Raw genomic sequence first — 7,936 nt, forward strand, 5'->3', positions numbered from 1 at the left:
TTTAAAAAGTGTTACTTAAACATCCTTTGACTGTTATGTAACTCTTTTATATTTTTGAATGTGATCTTTTACTAAACAAGTTTTCATGTTCCAACAGAGGTGTCTACAGCTACGACGAATTTATGACTCTGGGCAAAGAGACTGACATGGACAATGTGATCGAAGTCGGTATGTCCCTAGATATGGATGATCCATGCAGCATATATTTTACATCAGTAAGTGACAATGTGGTAACATAACAATTCTCAACACCTTCATAACTATTTTTTGCGGTAGCTTAAACTCCTATTTGCCAAAATCCGCTAGTGTTGTTATTAAAATACCTGTATGATAAAGGCCAATATGTTGCACCGTCACTTGTGCTGTCTAAGCTGCATATAAAGTTTATCAGATAAAAGATTCTGATATGGTTATTTTGGTGTAAAGGGTTGTGAACATGTTTTAATGCAAAACTCGAACAACGTTGTCTTCAACTTGTTGTTGAAATGAGAGGCACTCTCCATGCTACCACGGACATCGTCAGACTACATAGATCTGGCCAATACCTGCTGTAACCATATCAATGTGAATGATTGGTTGTTGGTTAATTTATTGATTGATACAGGGTAGCACTGGGATGCCGAAGCCTACTGTACACTCACATCATGCAATGCTTAATAACACTGTTGTGTTTGGATTCGGATTCCGAGCAGAGGTGGAGAATTTCGACTGTGATTGGGTAAATAATAACGTTACTAATGTAAAATAAACGCATTTAACATGCAGAATACAGGATTAAACATCCCCTTGCTTGGTTAGGCAATATTTTTTCTGAAATTGTTCCTCGCCTACATACTCAAACATTAAAAGGAAAATCAAGTGTCATCGAGAGTCTGTAAACTTTAGTTTATGTTCCTTTTCTTGAATGGTTACAACAAAAAGTTATATTTAATGTGTAAAATACATTGTTGTCGTTCATCAATTAATTGTAATTAATCATTAAACTTATAATCAGTATATCAAATTTTTTGAAGAATGGTTCTCCATTTCAAATTGACATACGTATGTTGAATCACGGTTGAATTCATATCTGCATTAGCCACACAGCTGTGATATGCCGAAATAGTGGCGTATGACACATATTTATCACATAGCTGCGTTGTCGTGCAAAACATGGGATACACTGAAGCTAATTAGCGATAATATATAATTAATTAATGATATGCATGTCTTAAAAGTTTGTCAAAAATGTAGAGCTTAATACTTAGATTATACAAGCGACTTTTCGCACACATTTATCGGACGCCATTTAAATAAAATGTTAAAAATGCTTAGAAAATCAATATGCAAATATGCAAATTTTCCTGGTCCAAGTACATATATATCTAGACCATTCAAGGTTTGCATATTGGGATCCCTAAAATTGCCATGTGCAAAGGGCGGGGCATTGAATTTTGGCAGGCCGAGAGGGCGGCAAGCGAGTTTTGACAGAAGGGCAGGGCAAGTACTTTTGGAAACGCCGTTTGGAATCTTCCCTCTCATAATTATTGCACTGACTGACCCAGCCTGACTGTCGTGTACACTCACATAATGCAATGCTTAATAACACTATTGTATTAATTGATATAGGGTAGTACTGTGATGCCGACGCCTACTATACACTGACATCATCCAATGGTTATTGACACTGTTTTTGTTTGGATTCGGATTCCAAACCGAGGAGGAGAATTTCTACAAGGGATCCCACCTGTGCGTCTTTCATTAAAAGGCCTATGTTTGCCCGGGATGTTTGTTTGCTTTGATGGTGACTCAAGACTTTGATTCCATTTGTTAATAGTTATTTATTCTTATTGTTTACTTATTAGGACTCGGGTCGGTTTATGGCAGGAATAACCTTTTCTGGTGGCCTATTTGGTGTATTTCTTCCCCTCAACTATTGTTTTATACCCAATATTCGATGCCGAGATAATGGCAGAAGCTATTCAAAACGAAAGGTACTCTATCCTGTATTTTTGTATCTATTTTTGGGTGTCAGTGTTTTTTTGGGTTTTTTGGGTTTTTTTTTGGTTTTTGGTGTTTGTTTTTTTGTTTTTTTTTTACTCACATGATGGCAGGTGGTATAGCTTAAATTATGTTGTTGGTTTTTTATTGTTTGATTTCAATCATTTTGCTCGAGTGTGGTAAGATTTGTGCATGTTGTAGTTTTGTACCTCGCATTGATGCCTGTTTTGAGTTCAATTGCATTTAAAGCAGTTTTTATATTAGAAGACAAACGTATTTTACAACGTCTCATACGGTACGAAGCTATCACTATAACCTATTTCAGGCCTTAAATATTATTTTCATAGGATAAAGTGAGGAAATGAGGCTACCGATATGGCCACACTAATTTAGGTAAATGTATGAAGAACTTTTCATTCCTATAATGAGGATCTTTGCCCTTTATTTTGGGATTCTAAATTTAATAAAGGAAATTATGAATTTTCAGGGTGACTATACTTACTATAATACACATTTATTTCTTTGTTTCAGAGTAACACACGGTATCGCAATGATTCACCAAATTCATGATCTTGTCAATTTACCAAATATTGAAACTTACGATTTCTCCCACTTCAAGCTAAGTAAGGGTGCTGCAAGCATGTTTAATTCACATAATAAACTCCTCAACATAAGTTAAAGTTTTTTCAAGCATATATATCTCAAATTATATTGATATGTTCATAGGGGTTGCATATCAATGGATAGCCATTGATCTATTATGATGATCATTATAATGATCATTGTGTGTCATATTATGGCCGATCTTCAAATACCCCCGTTTTAAAGATAGAAATCGTTTACCTTTTACAGGATATACAACAGTTGGCCACCTTTTTCATAATAGATCAATGGACATCAAATGTGAATATTTGGTTAATGGCGCCATTTTGAATAATTTGATAGTTTGGGCATCTATGTACCAATTACAAGTGATTATATTGTGACACAGCAACCTTAGATTTAAAGCAAAAATTTAAATTTAAATTTTTGTTAAAAGTCCCAAGAGCTGGGGTGTCTATATGATAATTATGTGAAATCAATATAAAATTTGCAATTTGACCACCACTAGAATTTTTTAGCATAGGGCAGCCATTTAAGATTTCATCATCTAAATGACTTGGTCATGTACACTATAGGGGCCTATATGTCACAAACATATACCTAGACACCAATATCGATACCATCGCCCTAGGAATATCTTTCAAGTGATTTTTACTAAAATTCACTATTTTAGCCGCCTTTTTGAATTTTGGACCATAGGGCAACTTTTTTGGATTTTGTAAACTAGCTGAATGTCTTTGTCATGTCCCCAAACATATAACTGGACACCAACATCACCACCATCGGCCTGAGAATGCCGTTCAAATGATATAGACTAATATTCGACATTTTAACCGCCATTTTGAATTTTTGGGCATAGGGCAGCCACTTTGGATTTTTTATAAGCAATGTAAATGACTGTTTCATGTCCGCAAACATATACCTACACCCAAATCACGACCATCGGCCCGAGAGCGCCGTTCAAATAAGTTAGAATAATGTTCGGCATTTTGGCGGCCATTTTGATTTTTTTTGTATAAGGCAGCCATTTTGGATTTTGATAAACTATGTAAATAATTTTTTCATGTCCACAGACATACTCATAGACACTCAAATCACCACCATCGGCCTGAAAAAGCCGTTCAAATAAGTTTGGCTAAAATTCACCATTTTGGCCGCCATTTTGAATTTTGGAACATAAGGAAGCCATTTTGGATTTCGTAAACTGTCTAAATGACTTTCTCGTGTCCATAAACATATATTTAGACACCAAAATCACCACCATTGGCCTTAGAATACATTTTTAGTAATTTTGACCCCCATTGTAGGGGCACCCCCCGGAAAAAGCACTTTGGGCACATTTTTAATTAAAGTGGACTACGGGAGCGTGTTCTACGCAAAATTTCAGTCTAGTAACCTTATCAAACATAAAGTGAACACTATTTCCCATCCGCGCGTGAATGAGAGCCCGACTAAGTGTGTATACGTACTAAGTTCTAACATGCATGACGGATTTTTATTTACGCGCAAACGCATAACGTGTATACATGCGCTCATCCGTTAACTCGCGTTTATGCTATAGTAAAAGTCTAAATTCATCACCGATTAACATCGTTTGGCTCCTGTACAACGGTAAAGGATGAATTTTTGAACCAGTGATAGCAAACACAATAGAGTAAAATAATACAAATGATGAAGAATATCAAAGAATTATCACAGGCGGTCATTTAACTACTGATGATAGGGGTAATGCCCTGGGGATAATACTCATAATAGAGTTTGAAAAGGTCAATGATATTGAACTTATAGCTACAAAAACAAGTACAAAGAACGTAACAAGTATCAAAATAATGCCGCATGGTCTAACACCAAGAAAATATTATCCAAAAGGTCAATTAGTTTAATATTAAATAATAGTCAATGTAGATAAAAACTGACAATTTCAATAATGGTGGTAATCGGCACCAATGGGTTCAATGCCCGAACACGAACGTAGGTAGGATAACACAACCTCACAACTTTTGTTTTCCAAAAGACGCTAAATCTAATTGCTGTCTTGTGTCACGTTTTCCTACAAGATTTTAACATTTTTAAGTTTTAGTGACATTTAATAATTGGTATGGATATTTTTGTTCATTTCATTATCATTTTGTTCCCTAACATTCTCCAATTAAATTTTTTTTTAATGGCTGCCATTGAATTTAGCTGCTTTTGGAACAAAGAAAAATAATATTCATTATTTTCTTCTTCGCACGTAGGAGATTTCAGGGATTTATTTATTTATTTATTTATTTATTTAAGATAAGGTAACCAAAAAAATTGTTGAAACTATTCTAGTGGTAGATTGACAAGGTTACTGCTACTCTTAAGAATACCGTCAAATGAATTTTACACAAAGCAGCCTTTGGAGCTAGCGCCTATTGGAACCAACTGTTCATATGTTACCCGAAAGAAAATATAAAAACGTTACTTAAAAATCTCATAGATTTAAATTAAAAGCATACTGATATAGGACAGTCACTACTCTTACTACTATTACTACTACTGGTTGTATCAAATCCCTGATCTTGTTACTTGCTCCATTGTATGCAAGGACAGTATGGGAGAATTCATTAAAAAGACTGGAAATTTATACTTCGTCCGTGTTTTGACATACTGTCGTATGACGAAAATGCTGTTTTCAGAAAATCGCATTTCAGGTTTTTCCAATTTTTGAAGACCCATTGAAGAGCACCAAATTAAAATGTTTATTATTTTCAAAGAATATAATTAATACGAGTAATATATCTGTCTTTGCTCTTAACATAATACAAACTTTTTATTCATTCACTAATCATACGACAGTATGCCAAAACATGCACAATTTAAAAACCTACGTATTAAGAATGATACGTCGTGTGATACGACAGTATATCAAAACAATAGACACAATCAGTTACACAGTGTCCTATGGCGACGTATCATGATACGACTGTATGTCAAAACACAGAGTTTTTATTCAGGCGATACATAAAAACCACGGCGTATCACACTAATTAGTGCCATATCACATTAGCTAATTACATTTAGGTCTCAAAACTTTGTAAATATGAGAGTTTCGTTCATAGATTTTGAAAATTATATAACTCACTTTTCCAACAACAAAAATCGTCATACAACAGTGTGTCAAAACACCGACGAGTCTTGAAACCAGGCACACTACCATTACGTGACCACTCCGCAATAAGATGGATATTGTCCCACTGCCCTACAATTCACAATTTATTCCGTGTTGGTTACGTGATTAATATTCCGGTAAAGATTCAGGCAGGATCCATGTTGCTGCAACGACAGTCGTATGGTCGACAGCAGCTGGCCAGTACGCGTACGTAGAATTTTGCATCTTTGTTGTTCTGAATACAACCATGATTCTAACTCGATCACCTTCTAATCTGACAGAATTGGCTTGTGAATATTTAAATAATAACAATATAATAATATTCCAAATATTAAAAGTAGTATTCATTTCATATCAGTATTATAGATGGCTCAACGGAATTATTTCAGATTAATTTGAATTGTTCTGTTAAGGGGGTACTACACCCATCACATTTTTTTGCGGGTTTTTGCATTTTGTGAAGAAATGAGAAGAAATTCACTTCATTTTGGAAAGCTTACTATCAACGGATTTCGTTAAAATTTTGGATACGTGTTGCTAACGCATTAGAGAAATAATGTTGATATGTAAAATGGGAATAAGTGGTTCCTGATGGCTTCATGAACTTGGTGATTTTCAGTGCTCCACATCTATCAAAAACGAACTGGTTAAAATGCTTCTATTTTCAATGTTGAGCTATATTTCGTATTTTTAACTAGCGACATTATTTCACTGAAACTTTATAAAGCCATAGGTAAAAGGTTACCACAACCATACTACAGCAATGTTGAAAAAATTGCATTTCTCGTCACCACACCACCATATTTCGCATAGGCCGTTAAGCTTAAAATTTGCCGATTTTGGTAACTATTTTAGCTTTGTTTCTAATCCATTTCAACTATGAACTCCAAAATTGATACAGTGATATCATATTTTAAGCAGATTAATATAATTTGTGACTTACCTATGATTGTCGCTGCCCAAGGCAAAATAATCAAATATATTCCATAGAATTCTGGCGTCGCCACGGTATCCGAATTTTGACATGCGGCCATTTTAACTACGTCACCCACAATCCATTGCGTTATAACGAGTTGCCGAGTTTTATTCATGTATATATTTAGGTATTTTTAAGCTCAAATTGCGGCGTATGGGGCAATATATACGGAGCCATGGAGTAGGAAAAAACTAATTTTGGACAAGCCAAGACGGGAGGGGGCAAGGAATTTGAGAAAAATTGGCAGATCAAAGGGGGAAAGCGATATTTGGCGCACATTAAATGGGACAAGACTGATTTTTAAATAGCACGCACAATGATGCTTTCACGCCACGGGTAGGCCTATGCCTAAAGAAAGTTAGAAACGCAGTCAAAATATGAAAAAATTTCCTGCACGTTATCCGGCACGCATATAACGTAGGCCCTACGCTTGCATTTAGACATTCCATCTAGACAATTTTAAAGGCCTATCCAGTGATCCCAGCAAAGTGTGAAAAATCAAAATTGTTTATAATGTCTAAAAGTAAAGGTTAAGTCATTTAAATTGTCATTAGGTATTTTTAAAATGTAATATTTGGCATAGGATCCTCAGCAGTAGGCCAATTGACAAAGTTGATAATGTAGGTGGCCTATAGGCTTACCTAATCAGATTCGTCTGATTTTTCCCGAGATGAGATTTTGTCTTTACTCGGCGTTTGGCTAAACCACTAATACTAAGCTAAAATGAAATAGCATTTCTACGGACACTACCGTATATAACAACAAACAGGGACAACAAAGGCGATTATGAAGGCCGGGGAAGGGGTAAGAAATTTCAGTTGGTCATGTTGGTAGGCCTACACCATTTGGAAATCCCCCAGTGATTTTATCATGCTTATTTCATCATCTAATATTTTAGTAGTGTTACATGACCCCGGGCTATAACCTTTAACTTTCATTTTCCCGTGTTACCTTTAAAATGTACTTGCGGAATCAGTGTAGGCCTATACTCGTGCTTTTCACCGCTGATTCAGTTTATATTATCGCAACTCGCCATCTAGGGTGGTGAATTGCTTCCCCATCATGCCAACATATCTTTGCCAGTCTCCGCTTTGACATGCCAACCCCCCATCTATCGACATACCAAAACATACCTATACCTAGGCATACATGGCAGCCGGTATTCAGTTTTAGGCAGGCTGAGAAGGGGCAAGCAAGTTTTGGCACGAAGGCCTATATTATTGCAAAAGCCAAGTAATAAT

The sequence above is a fragment of the Amphiura filiformis genome, unplaced genomic scaffold (assembly GCF_039555335.1).
Source record: "Amphiura filiformis unplaced genomic scaffold, Afil_fr2py scaffold_66, whole genome shotgun sequence".
Taxonomy (NCBI): domain Eukaryota; kingdom Metazoa; phylum Echinodermata; class Ophiuroidea; order Amphilepidida; family Amphiuridae; genus Amphiura; species Amphiura filiformis.